This window comes from Chiloscyllium punctatum, chromosome 37, assembly GCF_047496795.1.
Source record: "Chiloscyllium punctatum isolate Juve2018m chromosome 37, sChiPun1.3, whole genome shotgun sequence".
Classification (NCBI taxonomy): Eukaryota; Metazoa; Chordata; class Chondrichthyes; order Orectolobiformes; family Hemiscylliidae; genus Chiloscyllium; species Chiloscyllium punctatum.
In genome coordinates, this window is record NC_092775.1 from 15,317,277 (window position 1) to 15,332,580 (window position 15,304).

The window sequence follows — 15,304 nt, forward strand, 5'->3', positions numbered from 1 at the left end:
TGACAAGGCTGCACACATTGAGCTTCGAATCTGATTAAGCAATTCTCCAAACCTGCCCTGGGAAAGTGGGGAAGGAAATCCTATGATTACTCCATTGGTTACTTTTCACTCTGATCTCCACTGTCTAGGAGCTAATGAACAATTATATCTCCTGTATCAGAGTCATAGAGTTATACAACACAGAAACAGACTCTTTGGTCCAACTCATCCACGCCGACCAGATATCCTATATTAATCTAGTCCCATTTGCCAGCACTTGCCCCATATCCCTCTAAACCCTTCCTTTTCGTAAACCCATCCAGATGCCTTTTAAAATGTTGTAATTGTACCAGCCTCTACTGCTTCCTCTGGCAGCTCGTTCCATACACACACCTTCCTCTAGGTGAAAAAGTTGGCCCTTAGATCCCTTTTAAATCTTTCCTCTCTCACCTTATACCTATGCTCTCTGGTTTTGGACTCCCTCACACTGGGAAAAAGGCCTTGGCTATTCACCCTATCCATGCCCCTCGTGATTTTCTAAACCTCCATAAGGCCACCCCTCAGCCTCTGACACTCTAGAGGAAAAACTGCCCAACCTATTCAGCCTTGGTCTATAGCTCAAACCCTGGCAACATCCTTGTAAATCTTTTCTGAGCCCTTTCAAGTTTAACAACATCTTTCCCATAATAGGGAGTCCAGAATTAAATGCAGTTTCCAAAAATGGCCTAGCCAATGTTCTGTACACATAGTATCCGAGGAGCAGGAGAATCGACGTTTCATTCCTGATGCAGGGCTTATGCCCGAAACGTCAATTCTCCTGCTCCTCGGATGCTGCCTGACCGGCTGTGCTTTTCCAGCAACACACTCTCGTCTCTGATCTCCAGCATCTGCGGTCTTCACTTTCTGCAATGTTCTGTACAGCCTCAACATGACATCCCAGCTCCTATACTCAATGCTTCTTTTGGGGTTTCGAAGAAGGAGAGTTAATGTCATTGAGACCCAGAAGGGTTTGACAGGGTCCATGATAAGAGGTTAGTTCCCAGGCTGAGTTATGGTCACAGAATGAGGGGGTCACCTTTTGTATGATGGTACTGAGGAGAACTTTATTAATTTTGAAGCTTTGTAAATCTTTTATTATGCCATATTGCAGTGGGCTGTGGATATTTAAGATGAAAGCCATTATATGTTTTGGGCAACAAAAGAATCAGGTTAAGGCAGGGACGTGGAATGGAGTGAGAAAATCAATCATGATCTTTCTGAAAGGCAGTGCCAGCTCGAGAGGCTGAATGCTCCTATTTCTTATGGTCTTTGTTTTGTTTCACAGATGATAAGGAGGACAGTAAATGCCGAAAGTTTGAATTAAGGAACTGTCTGGGTGAGAAAGGGGCACCTGTGCCCATCCTTGTTGAGATGAGACTTCTTGCTAAGCTGGCATTGTCTACGTCATGGGGGTAATTGTGTACAGCAAACAGTTTGACCAGTGTGTGTATGGCAGAGTGCGCAAGCCTGGGCTGGGGTCGGGCACTGTGGGGAACGGGGCACCTCTTTCACCTCGTCAGTGATTACGTTTTGGTTGGGATTGCTAGTCTCTGTGGATACAAGTCCTGTAATGTTTTGCAAGGGATGGTCTCGCTTCAGTCATGCGGTGACAATGAGTAGGAACGATGTTCAATTTGTGAATTGCTTGGAGGAAAATTCAAATTATACACAAGTGCCAGGCAGATGAAGATTGATTAGTCCACTTTCAGCCTGCATTATCATCATGAAGGCTGGGGCTGCTCTTGCAGTCTGGGATAAAGAGAAAAACAGGAAACCTTCATTGGGTAAAAGGTTAGAATGCACCTGGAAAATCCTACTCTGATTCCCCCGGGTAATCAAACCCAGTCCGAGATCACCTGGAATTGTTATTTATTCATCCATTTGCCTTCTGTGTGATACTGATCTTTGCCTGAATGCTCTAGGTAATGCCCAAATTCAAATCTAATTCTTGACTCACATACAAAAGATCCTGATGGCGGTAAAATGATTTGATCTATGAAATGTGAGCGCTGCTTTATTGTTTTGCATAATGAGATTAATTGAGTTGTGTTAATTGAGTTGTAGCCTCAGTTGGTCTGTTTTGCGTGGAGTCCACACTGCACTGACACTTTGTAGCTTTTGCTTTGAAGCAGGGTGGATTAGTTAGTTTAGTTGGCTGGATAACTGGTTTGTGATGCCAATGCGTTGGGTTCAATTCCTGTCCCATCTGAGGTTATTATGATGGACTGTCCTTCTCCACCTCTCCCCTCACTTGAGGCATAGTGACCCTTGGGTTAAACCGCCACCAGTCATCTCTCTGTCCAATAAGAGAGCAGCACAATGGTCCCTTTGGGTTAGCCAGAGATTACACTATCATGTTCTGTCTAATATCCTTCTATTGTTGTAAATCAAACAATGTTAAATAATACATTTATAGAAGAGCAGAATCGGAAATGGGGTTGAGAGTCAAGATTTTTGGGGTCACAGGGTCAGAGGCAGAAATGGCCGCTGTCAAGGCCGCTGTTGCTCGAACAGCCCCTTGCCCTCAGTGTTTCACTGAAGGAACTCTGCATCTTTTCAATCTTCAAACTGGAGTTAGTGGGGAAGGAATTTAGGAAACACTGAATTATAGTCCAGAATGCAGCCATCCCCCATACTTTTGGATTTTGAGTAATTAATAAGTATAGGAACATGATTTACCACATTTTTCTTCTTCCTAGTGTCCCATTGGGAACTGCTTGGCCTATCCTTGTTACACCCTTCTGTATCCCCTACTTCTACACAGCAGACCTACATTTGAGAACTCCCTGGTCTCCAGACTAAAGTTGAATCTCACAAGTGACTTCTTGTTTTATGCCAGGGATTCGAACCATTCCAGTGCAGGTGCGCAGCCTAATTTGTACTTTGATCAATGTACGAGCCTTGCTTCACCGATCACCTTCTGTGCCTGCTGAACTACATTAATTCCTTGTCCACCAACGACTGGATTCTAAAATTCACTTATTTGCTTTCAAAGGTTATTATGTTTTAAATTCACTTGTGGCATGTGGGTGTCACTGGCTAGGCCAGGATTTATCGCCAGTTCCTAATTTCCCAGAAGGCAGTTAAGAATCAATAGCGTTGCTATAAGTCTGGAATCATGTGAAGGCCAGGACAGGTCAGGATGGCAGGTTCCCTCATGTAAACAGCATTGGTGATTCAGCTGGGTTTATACACCCATCGACAATAGATGCCTTATGTAAAGCCTTTTATATAAAAGACTTTTCTTTTTGTTTGAGTTCATATTTTGCCATCTGCCATGGCGTCCCCGGTATGTTAACTATCGAGTAACATTTCTAGTACACCCCCACCTTCCCTCTGTGCCACTGACCTATGTTGTCTCTGGTCTGGCAACACCTGAGTTTAAAAATTCTCTTTTATTTATTTTGGATCCCTTGATGCATTTTCAATAAGTCTATTTCTGCAAGTTTCTCAGCCATATAACCATCGAGACCTCTGCCATCCTTCTGGCTGCCACCAGACTGCCCCCTTGCCCCCAGGGTCTAATCGCTCTGACATTGGCCATGCCCATGCCTGCCTAAGCTTAAACTCTGGCATTCCCACCCTGAAGCTCTCCGCACTCAGCAACTTCCTGCTCCTGTAAAGCCTACCACTTTGAAGAAGTTTTTGTTTACTTGTTTCAAAATAGTAACTCCAGATTGAGTCTGTTAAGTTTTTTTTGTTTGATCAAACTCCTGGGAAGTGCTTGGGGTGTTTTATAACGTTGAAGGTGCTATGCAATTGCAGGATGTTGTTGAGGTTGGGCGCAAGTAGCAGTGGCCATGCTCTGCCACTATTCTACCTGTAGCCAGAACTTTAATGTGTAAATGAATGTGAATATCATCTGTTAATACTACTTTTTCATTCTTTTTATTCATGGGGTATGGGCATTGATGGCTGGTATAGCCCATCCCCTATTTGGTCTTGAGAAAGTGGTGGTGAGCTGCCTTCTTTGAACCACCTACTGTCCATGTCCTGTTGGTAGATCTGCAATGTTGTTCCGGCGGGAAATCTAGGATTTTGACCCGGTAACACTGATGGAACGTTGATTTGTATTTCCAAGTCAGGATGGTGAGTGGCTTGGAGGGAAACCTGCTGGTGGTGGTGTTCCTGTGTATCTGCTGACCTTGAGGGTTTGGAAGGTGCTGCCATTGGAGCATTGGTCAATTTTTGCAGTGCATCTTGTAAATGGGCTACTGCACTAAAGCTACCGAGTGTTGGTGCTGGAGGGAATGAATATTTATGGGTGTGGTGCCACTCAAGCATTCAGCGTTGTTCTGAATGGTGTCAAGTTTCTAGAGCAATGTTGGGGCTGCACTCAACCAAGCAGGTGGGGTATACCCTGCCACATTCCTGATTTGTCTCCTGTAGTTGGTGGACAGGGAAACAGGAGGTGAGTTTCTTGCTGCAGGATTCCTGGCCTATGCCCGGCTGTTGTAGCCACTGTGTTTACGTGGCAAGGCCAGTTAAGTTTCTGGTCAATTGTAATCCACAAGATATTGATAGTGAGGCATTCAGCAATGGTAATGCCACTGAATGTCAAGATGTGTAGCACAGTCAATATTAGACCTGCTGTTCCATTAAAGTACTTCATGCCAGATCTGGCACTGCTCCCAACTGGGGAAACGATCACTTTATAAATAGTAGGCTTTTGATCAGCTAAAGGGATTGGAGAGGGATACTTTGAAGATTTTCTTCTCTGCTTCCATTAATTGACCTGGAAATTTTTAGGATTTCTTCTTTGTCTGTCTCCATGGCGGCTACATGGGATGGGGAGCATGTGTTTCGCGGTGCAGACAGCACTGAGTTGTGTGACTCCTTTTGACTGTCTGTGCGATGGTGGAGACCATTTTTTTTTGTTTGTCTGACTCTGATGCTCAAATGCTGCACTGAACTCTACCTTTCTCACTCCTTAACTCTGTCACTAGCTAAAGTTAACATTTGGCAGCAAACAATGTCAGCAGCAGTCAGGAATCCTGCCTCTCATCTGTGAATGGTTAAAGGAATACTCTAGCAAAGGAGCTGAATAATTTTCAGACAACAATGTGTTTGGATAATATCCTGCTTGACTGAGGCACAGATAGCAAACTCATCAAAACCCACTTTGTCATGTTTTGATCAGAAGAGATTTAACACTTGAAGATAATGAGGGAAACCTACAAAGTGCTGGAAATCTGAGTGTGTACTGGATGCAGAAAAAGGAAGATCTTTCAGAAAAATCTTGTTGTCCAAATTAATTTAACTTCTTCAAAATTTGCTTCTTAAATAAAAGCAGCCTAGTTGCATGAAAATATAATGAGCTCATGGGCATGTTGGTAAAATTCTGTATGAATCTTACCCATGTAATGTGATGGTTGATGTCCTAGAGTTATAGCATGGAAACAGACCCTTCAGGCCATCTCATCCATGTCCTAAACTGAACTAGTCCCATTTGTCTGTATTGGCCCATAACCCTCTAATCCATGTACATGTCCAAACGTCTTTTAAATACTGTAATTGTGCCTGCCTCTACCACTTCCTCTGGCAGCTTGTTCTATATATGCAACACCCTAGGTGAGAAAGAAATTGCCTCCCAAATCCCTTTTGAATCTTTTCCCTTTTCCCTTTCACCTTACATCTTAAACCTCTGCCCTCTAGTTTTAGACACTCATACCCTGGGCAAAAGGCCTTGGCTATTCGTCCTTTCTATACCCTTCATGATTCTATGAACCTCTGTAAGGTTCAACCTTTAGCCTCCTGTGCTCCAGGGAAAAAAGTTAAAAATCACACAACACCAGGCAATAGTCCAACAGGTCTATTTGGAAGCACTAGCTTTTGAAGCACTGCTTTTTCATCAGGACAACTACCAGATGAAGGAGCAGCGCTTTGAAAGCTAGTGCTTCCAAATAAACCTGTTGGACTATAGCCTGGTGTTGTGTGATTTTTAACTTTGTCCACCCCAGTCCAACACCGGCTACTCAAACCAGGGGAGAAAGCATCAGCCTATCTAGTCTCTCCTTATAACTCAAACCCTCCACACTTGGTGCCATCTTTTGTAAATCATTTTTGTACCCTTTCCAGTTAAATAACACCCTTTCTGTAGCAGGGTGATCAGAACTGTGTGCGGTACTCCAAAAGTGGCCTTACCAATATCTTTTGTCACTGTAATATGTGCACAAGCTGTACCTGGTGAAGGCAAGCATACTAAACACAGCTTTCACAACCCTGTCTACCTGTGATGCTACTTTCAAGGAATTATGTACCAGTGCCCCTAGGTCTCTCTCTATTAGGTAACACTCCCCAGGGCCCCACCATTCACTGTGTAAGTCCTGCCCCGGTTTGTCTTCCCAAAATGCAGCATCTCTCATTTATCATCTGCCATTCCTCAGCCCACTGGCCCAGTTAATCAAGATCCTGTTGTTCTCTTAGATAACCTTCTTCACTGTCCACTCTACCACCCGTTTTGGTGTCATCTGCAAACTTATGAACCATGCATCCTATGTTCTCATCCAAATCGTTGCAATAAATGACAAACAACAGTGGAATAAACACCACTGGTCACAGGCTTCCAGTCTGAAGAACAACTCTTTACTACCATCCGTCGTCGAGCCAATTTTTTATCCAATTTGCTAGCTCTCCCTGGATCCCATGTGATGTAACCTTGTTAACCAGTCTGCCATGTGGAATCTTGTGGAAGGCCTTGCTACAGTTCATGCAGACAATGTCTACTGCTCTGCCTTCATCTGCCTCCTTGGTCAACTCAAAAGAAAACTCCATCAAGTTTGAGGGACACTATCATCCACTCACAAAGCCATGCTGACTGTCCCTAATCAGTCCTTCCCTTTCCGAATGTCAACTATATATGAAAATTTCACCTATTTATGTTTACTGTAATTTGTGATTTATGGTATTTTCACTTGCTGATTTGACTTTGGAATGTTTTTGCTCCTTTTTAGTAACAGATAACTCTCTTTAGTAATAAGTACAGATTGAGATATAATCCTGCCTCAAATACTTATCATGCAGTGCAGACTCCAAGCAAAGGTAGAATTGTCCTGGTGATTTGGCCTGTATTTCAGCTCCACAAGGCCTCCTAACGTTGGTTGTAGCTCAGCTCTATCCCAGCCCAAGTTCTTGTACCTTCTTTTCTCCTGCCTGCATTATTTCCTTGTTATTCCAGCCCTACCAAATCTCTTGCTTTTTTTTCTTCCAACAACTGGTCACTCTGGACTTAACACCCATTTGCATCGTTGGCTCTCCTTCGACTCTCTGCTTTGTTATAGTGATGGCTGCTCTCCAAAAGCCAATGCTGCGAATCAACCCGAGGACCTGCCAATGTGTGGCCAACTTCAATGTTGGGTGCTGTCCCAGACTCTGTCTCAGCTTTAATTGCCTCCAGTTGCCTGGTGTTCTTCTCAATTCTTCTTGAGTCACAGCTCCTCCCAACATCTGTAAGGGACGCAGGCAGCATCCAGGTTCCTGTGCCCAGGGCTTGTCCACTCTATTGCTTTATTTTCCTTTTTTTTTTACTCTGTTTCTTTTTCTCTTATTGCTTCGTTCTGGTGGAAGGTGGGATGAAAGAGTCATTGTCGGGCTCTGGAGCATGGTAGCATATGGTGAGCTTGGAGCGGCATCCGGAATCAGGGTCGGGGATCCGAGAATCTGGGTTGAGGAGGGGTGAGTACAGGGGATCGGGACTGTGGGTCAAGGAGGGGTGAGCACAGGGATTCTGGAATCAGCTGCTACATCACTGGAGGCTGCCGGCATTGAGATGGTTTGGTAGCCACTTGGTGGCCTGAGAATACTTTGGGCAGCTTTTGCGACGTCTTCCTTCCTGGGTCAGTGACACGAATGGTCCTTGGGGTGGCTTCTGTGGAGCTTTCCAACCTGGTATTCCAATGGCCTGGTGTTTCAGTCTTGCAGCAGTACTGCCTTTTACCAAACCCAAGGGCTGGGAATTGAACTAAGATTGACTTTGTTTTAATTTTTTTTAAAAAATTTTTTCTTATCAATGCCATCTGTTATTAATCATGGTGCTGTGGTATGGCATCTTGAATACTTCACGTTGCATTTTTTTCGTAAAAGATGCATGACAATAAATGACAATTCTAACTGTTCCTTTACACTCCCCATGATTCTGAATGGGAAAGTACAGACCCTGCCCCCTCACTCTGATCCTTCTGCCACTGGAGATTAACCCTGATTTTTCTTTTCATTAAATTTATGGTTTTATGAAATAAGAATTTAATGGAAAAGACCAGAGTTTATTGCCCATCTCTAATCACCTTTGTGAGCCTTTCTCCACCTTTTTAGAGCCCAGTTGAGAGTCCAAAGGTGAAGTCAGGAGTAGGCCAGGTAAGAAAAGATTTCATTTCCTGAAGAAAAGACTTTTAATGAGCCAGATTTTTCTTTTAATGACAGTCAGTGATGGTTTCATGTCACTGTTATTGAGACTAGCTCTCCATTCCAAAATTTTAGTTAATGCGTTTTTATTGCATTCAGATTCCTCCAACTGCTATGTTGGGATTTGAGTCCACATCCTCAGAACACTTTAACCGCTCTGATCTGCAGGCTACGTGCTTTATAACAGCTGACTTTCTTTTGTCAAGTCGCCAGACTTGTTTTACCAGATCACCGGGGTTGCTCTCTCGTTAGAGAGAGTAACCTGAGGGTCACTGTGCCTCAGGCCTGGGGAAAGGCAAGGAGGATCCCTCATGTAGGAGGACACCACTTGTAAGTTCCCCTTGAAGCCATCCACTGTCCTGACTTGTAAATATATTATTGTTCATTCCCCTTTGTTGGGTCAAAATCCTGGAATATGCCCCTCCTATTGGCACTGTGTGTATCTCTACACCCCCAAGGATTGCAGCAGTTCACTAAGACAGCTCACCACCGCCTTCTCGAGGGTAACTAGGAACGGCCAAACATGTTCCCATTCCGTGGAATAGATGAATAAAAAACATCCAGGTTTTTAACAGTAGTGTAATTAGACAAAAATCCATAGTCCTACAACATGGAAACAGAGCCTTCGGCCCAACTCGTCCATGATGACCAGGTTCCCTAAACTGAACTAGTCCCATTTGCCTGCGTTTGGCCGATACCCCCTCTAAACATTTCCTATCCATGTACCTGTCATAATAGCTTTTTAAATGTAATTGCACCTGCTTCCACCACTTCCTCTGGCAGCTCGTTCCAAATACACACCACCCTCTGTGCAATGTGCAAAAGGGGTTATTGGAGGGTTTGAAAAAAAGCTTGGTCAAAGAGCTGGCAGTTAAAAAGGATCTTAAAGGAGGTGAGTGAAGCAAAGGAATTTTCTTGCTTTCTCGTGGTATTTACCATTTGTGATTATGGTTACCCTCAGCCTTTTTGTTTGTGTTTCTCTCCCCACTTCATTCTATGGAGCTGCACTACCCTAAATGCCATCTGTATTCCACCACCCCATTCCAAAAAATAAAAACCTATTAGCAGTTAGACCTTCCTGTGACTCCTCCTCCTTCCCTGGAATCGATAATTCTTTCAAGTCTAAGTATCATTTGCCCAGATGTAATCCCTTCCTTTTTTAAAAAAAAAAGCCATTTGAGTTGTGATGCAACTAAATCAAGAACAGATTGATATTGCTCATTTTGATTATACTTTGTACAGCTGCCTGAGCAGGAATTCATTTGTTTCTGCTAGTCAGCCCTCTAGTGAAGCCTCCAGAGTTGTATTACACTCTTCTGTCATACTCCACTTCATTACTATGGCAACACTGTAAATAATGTTTATGGGAGCACAAAATGCATTTTTCTTTTGAAAGAAATATTCTCCAAAATCTTTTGGTTATTGTAGCAGCCCAAACAACGAAATCTATTGGTACCTTGTCAAAGTATAAATCCCTGTATACACACAGAGGGCCTAATGGCCTCCTTCTGTACCATATTGACTGAATTTCTGACTGGGGCAGGCTAGCAAGTAGCAAGTTCTCCCCTGCAGTTCAAGTGGGAATTATTTGAGAAAGGTTTTATTTTACACACACACACACACATCCAACTTTAACTCTGAGCAATAAGGTCATTTGTAAGGCCCCTTCTGGCACCATGTTTCAACATAGTCTAGAAAATATAGGTGAATCCTGTTTGGCTTGCACCAGTTGTGAATTGTCTTCTTGCCTGACGACATTCTGAAAACTGCATTCCTCTAATTCTGGTCCCTTGGGTTCATTACTCACACTGGCAGCCTAGGCCCTGAACTCTGGCAAGTCCTCCCTCAAGGTGTTCCTTGTTAATGTACCTGTCAACAAGCAAGCTTATGATTTGATGTAATATCTCACCTTTTGAATGTTAGTGGCTTCTGATTTTGACTGATAATGCCTCCTGTTTTTTTTAAAACTAACAATCCATTTAAGTGAATGCTGCTGATGGTTATCCAACTACTGGGCCTTGGGCCTTACAGCGTGACTGCCAAATATTGGCTGGATATTTGTTTGTGGTGGCATCACAGCTCAATTTGCCCCTGTTCTGTCTGTGAAATATTAGCAAAGGTTACATGATAATTGTGACTGGCAATTCAGGCGCTGATTCTCTTTCTATTTTGGCCTGGGGGGAACAGAAGCCTATTGTACACCCGGACTGAGATGAGCCTGGTCCCCATAGACAGGGATTTGAACCTTTCCTGTATTTCTGAGGCTGTGTAACGAGGGAGCTGCCCCACTTTTTATTTTTAGCTGTGTAATTGCTGCAGTGTAACTCTGAGAATTAAAAACTGTCTCAGCTTGCCTCACTATTCTGCATGTGTGTGAAAGCAGAGAAATGTTTTTCTTCCCAACAGGCTTTGCAACGACATGAATCTCTCAGGTTTGTTTTGATCTCAGATGGCTGTTATCAGCACAGGGTCTGCAAGAATGGCGATAACACTTGGTCACAGTGCACCCGGACTAAGGAGAAATACTTGGCTAATGTATTCACTCAAGTGAGATTGTCCGTCTGCCAATGCACATCGGTGTGGCATAATCTGTTTGTCTGTCTGAGTGCCGTCGATTATTTTTCAATTATGTCTGAACATGGGGTAACATTAATTGGGGTTTCTACTTGAGCACAAAAAGAGCTTGACTTGTTGCAACTAATGAAATTGATTTTGAGGTGCATAGTTGTAACGTTTCACTATGTTTAAGATTGGCTTCAGCATTATTCTTCACCAACTGACTTTCCAGAATAGAACAGTTCTTGCCTGCAGGTGTGTCTGGTTGCTGTCTCTGTGTGCCAATGTATACAGGGCAGATATAACTGGGCTCAGTTACTGTGTGTATCTAAGCAGCTTGCTGACACTTGTCTATTTGGGTTTCTTCACATGTTGCTGCTGTGTACCCTTTACAAATGCTGATGCAGTCCCACAGTTATATCTGAGTGGAAAGATCGCAAATATTGCAGCTGAACACTTTTTTTTTCCATTAGCCTGTAATTTTGCTGTAACTTTGATTTCTGCAGTCCGCATTCCCGCTGGTATTTTGTGATGCTGTGAGCTGTTAGGCAATTTTCTGCTCTGGTTCTTCTTTTTTTTTTATCATTTCCAGAAAGCTAATTAAAAATCCACCCTTTTTGGAAATACTACATGCTATGTATGAGAATGTGAGCCACGATGAATCCTGTCTGTAATTAAATGGGAGTCTGTAGCATACCAGCGTCCACCCAGTGGAGGGAGTCTTTGTGTTCCAGAGGGGGATGGGCAGTCCAGATGAATTTGACAGCAAGAACTACATGGAACAGTTTTATTCACAATGGTCTACTTTTCAGATTGATTGCAATTTTAAACTTTTTCTTAATTATTCTTTCAGGGGATATGGATATCTCTCTCTCAAGGCAAGCATTTCTCTATTCCTAATTGCCCTTGAATGGTTTGGTAGGCTGTTTGGAGGGGAGAAAGGAGATAACTACGCTATTATGGATCTGGAATTACTTATAGGTCAGATCAGGTGAGGATAGAAGACTTCCTTCCATAAAGGACATTTAGTCATTTGGTCGTTTCAAACTTGAGTATTGCTGAGAAACATGTTTTGTCTTGCACCCCTCAGGACATTTTTCAAGAATAAAGGGGGGGAAACAATATTTGTATGGTATGAGAGGAGAGTGTTGATTAATTGGCGAGTGTTGACATGGAGAGTTAGTGATGATTGGCTGTTAACTGCCAGGCTTTAAGATTTCAAATCAGACAGGATGACAGCGATTGATCAGGACAATGTCCTGAGAAATGAGCCAGACAATGGCTGTCACCTATTTTGTTGATTTGAAACAGGCACAGTGTGTGTACATGTTTTCTTTTGCCTGTAAAGAAGACTAAAGAACATTAGAAGGATGCTTTTGACAATATTTGCATGATCACTGGCCCTTAGACTAGTTTTTAATCCAGACATTATTCATTGAATTGTAATTCCACAACCTTGAACCTGGCCCCAAGAGTATCAGCTGTAGATTACTTGTCTGACATTACCACTAGGCCTCCATTTGATCTTCTGGTGAATGCTTGTTATGGATCCCACGGAACTGGTTTGTTCTTGAAAGATGTTTTGTGCTATTTCCAGGCTGTGTTCCAAATACTGACTTCACTGAAGGCTCGGGGAAATGATTGTGACTTTTCTTGATGAGGAAGGGGATTAGGAGGAGGGTACGAGAAGAGGAAGGGAGAGCTGGTGGGGGATTTTTTTTCATGGCCTGTACTCTTGTATTAAAATTTCAGGATCAAATGTGTACTTGGGAGGGTGGTTTGAACAAATTCAGAGGTTATAGCAATAAATAAAAGCTCATGAGGGTAATGTATTGGCATGGATAGATGATTGGCTAGCTAGCAGGAATTAGAGAGTACACAGAAATAAGTTTTAATGATCTGCTTGGCTTGGTTTGAGTGGTGTGCCACAGGGATCTGTGCTGAGGCATTAATTCTTTTTACGAATTGTACGAAGGTAAACTTGCCATAGTTGCAGAGCACTGCTCTCTAGTCAACAGAGAGGTGACTGCAAGTGGTTTAACCTGAGGGTCACCATGCCTCCGGCAAGGGGGCCGGCAGGATCTTTTGTCGTAACCTCAGCCAGTGCAGGAACTGAACCCACGCTGTTGGTGTCACTCTGCATCGCCCACCAGCCAACTCACCCCCACAATTTATACAATGACTTGGACAAAAGGACTGAAATGTATGTTTTGCTGATGACACCCAAGGTGGGCAAGTAATTGTCAAGAAGATATAAAGGGATATTAATAGGTTAAGTGAGTGGAAATGGAATATAAAGTGAGGAAGATGTGAAATTGTCCATTTTGGCAGGAAGGACACAGAAGAAGCTATTATCTAAATGGTGAGAAATTGCAGAGTTCTGAGATGCAGAGTGATATATGGGTCCCAGTGGATGAATCACAGAAGGTTAGCATGCAGGTAAAAAAATTAATTGAGTCTAGAAGAACAAGAGGTGACTTGTTTGAAACATCGGAGACCCTGAGGTGTGTTGACAGGGTGGATATGGAAAGGCTATTCTGTTCTATGGGAGAATCCAGGGCATGGTGGGGGTTGCCTATTTAAGGGTAAGATGAGGAGAATTTCTTTCTTGGATGGTCACGGATCATTTGAACTCTCTCTCTTGCTCAAAGGGAGATAGAGTCATAGAGATGTGCAGCATGGAAACAGACTCTTTGGTCCAGTTCGTCCATGCTGACTAGATATCCTAAATTAATCTAGTCCCATTTGCCAGCATTTGGCCCGTATCCCTCTAATGCCTTCCTATTCTAATACCCATCCAAATCCCTTTTTAAATGTTGCAATTGTACCAGCCTCCACCACTTCCTCTGGCAGCTCATTCCATACACAAAAGTGGCCCCTTAAGTCTCTTTTATATCTTTCCCCTCTCACCCTAAACCCTCTAGTTCTGGACTCCCCCACCCCATGGAAAAGACTTTGTCTATCCATGTTCTTCATGATTTTATAAACATCTGTAAGGTCATCCCCTCAGCCTCTGACGCTCCCAGGTGAAACAGCCCCAGCCTACTCAACTTCTCCCTATAGCTGATATCCTCCAACCCTGGCAACATCCTTGTAAATCTTTTCTGAACCTTTTCAATTCTCGCAACACCTTTTTCTGTGGCTTCTTGATAAGGAAGGGGGTGAAAGGTTATTGTTTATAGATGAAAATGAGGAGTAATCAGATCAGCTATGCCTTTATTGAATGGTGCAGCAGACTCCAGGAATGGATTGGCTCATTCCTTCTCCTAATTCATATGCAAGTTTAATAACCTGGACAAGGGACTGTTGTGGTGCAGAGGTAGAGTCTCTGCTCCAAACTGAGAGGCCTGGGTTCAAGTCCTACCTGCTCCAGAGGTGTGTAATAACATCTTTGAACAGGTAGCTTAGAAAAATCTGTTAAAAAATAACAAGAACCCTGGCCAACTGGCTGCTAATGGAGACAATTTTGCTCTCCCAAAAAAACCAAAGGAGCTGTGAATGTTGGAAATTGGAAACAAAAATAGAAATTGCTAGAAACCTCAGCATCTTTGATTTCTCTCCACAGATGCTGCCAGACCTGCTGAGTTTTTCCAGCAATATCTGTTTTTGTTTAAGATTTCACTCATTGGTTTGGATTGTACATTTTGTAGTTCCATATTCCCGTCATTATCCTTCTGGTCCTATCTTGACCACAGTCTACCAGTCTGCTGGTATTGTCACATTCACAGCGCCAACTGCCCACTCTGGCTCCATTAGTATACGTAGGTAGCATTCTTGCTTTGGCGTCAGGAAGTTGAGTTCAAGTCCTACTGCAGAATTTAAATGCAAGATTCAAGGCCAACACTCCAGTGCTCTAATTCAGATGAGGCATTAAAGAAAGGCCTTCTCAGGTGGACATAGAAGAACTTAGTGCACTTTTGGAAGAAGAGGTAGATGTGTTATTGCATCTGACCTGGCCAGCATTTATCGCCAAAAAAGAACTGGTTATTGGAAACATGCTGTGAGCAAATTAACCATCTGACAACTGTGATGACAAGTACTTTACAGTCAATTAAGTACATAGACTGTAGATTGTTACAGCGCAGTACAGGCCCTTCGGCCTGCGATGTTGCGCCAACCTGCGAAATTAATCTGATGCCCATCTAACCTATACCATTCCATTATTATCCATATGTATGTCCAATGCCCATTTAAATGCCCTTACTGTTGGCGAGGAGTACTTGTAAATAAAGCGCTTTGGGGTGACAAGCGATCATGAAGGTACTACATAAATGTTCTTTGTGGTGGCATTGTGGCTGAGTTGTTAACTCTGCTGTCCCAAAGTGCCTGG

At 43.1% G+C, this 15,304-nt stretch overlaps 1 protein-coding gene across 6 annotated transcripts in view; it reads left to right on the forward strand.

Moving 5' to 3' along the window:
• Window positions 1-15,304, forward strand: part of zhx3b (zinc fingers and homeoboxes 3b) — an 88,626-nt gene that overhangs the window by 22,033 nt on the left and 51,289 nt on the right. The window contains exon 1 of one of the 6 annotated variants that reach the window (XM_072556335.1): window positions 7,673-7,692. The exons of the other annotated variants lie outside the window; for them this stretch is intronic. The gene's annotated coding sequence lies outside the window, so the exon portion shown is untranslated. Of the gene's footprint in view, window positions 1-7,672; window positions 7,693-15,304 lie in introns of those variants that run through there. 6 annotated transcript variants of the gene reach the window in all.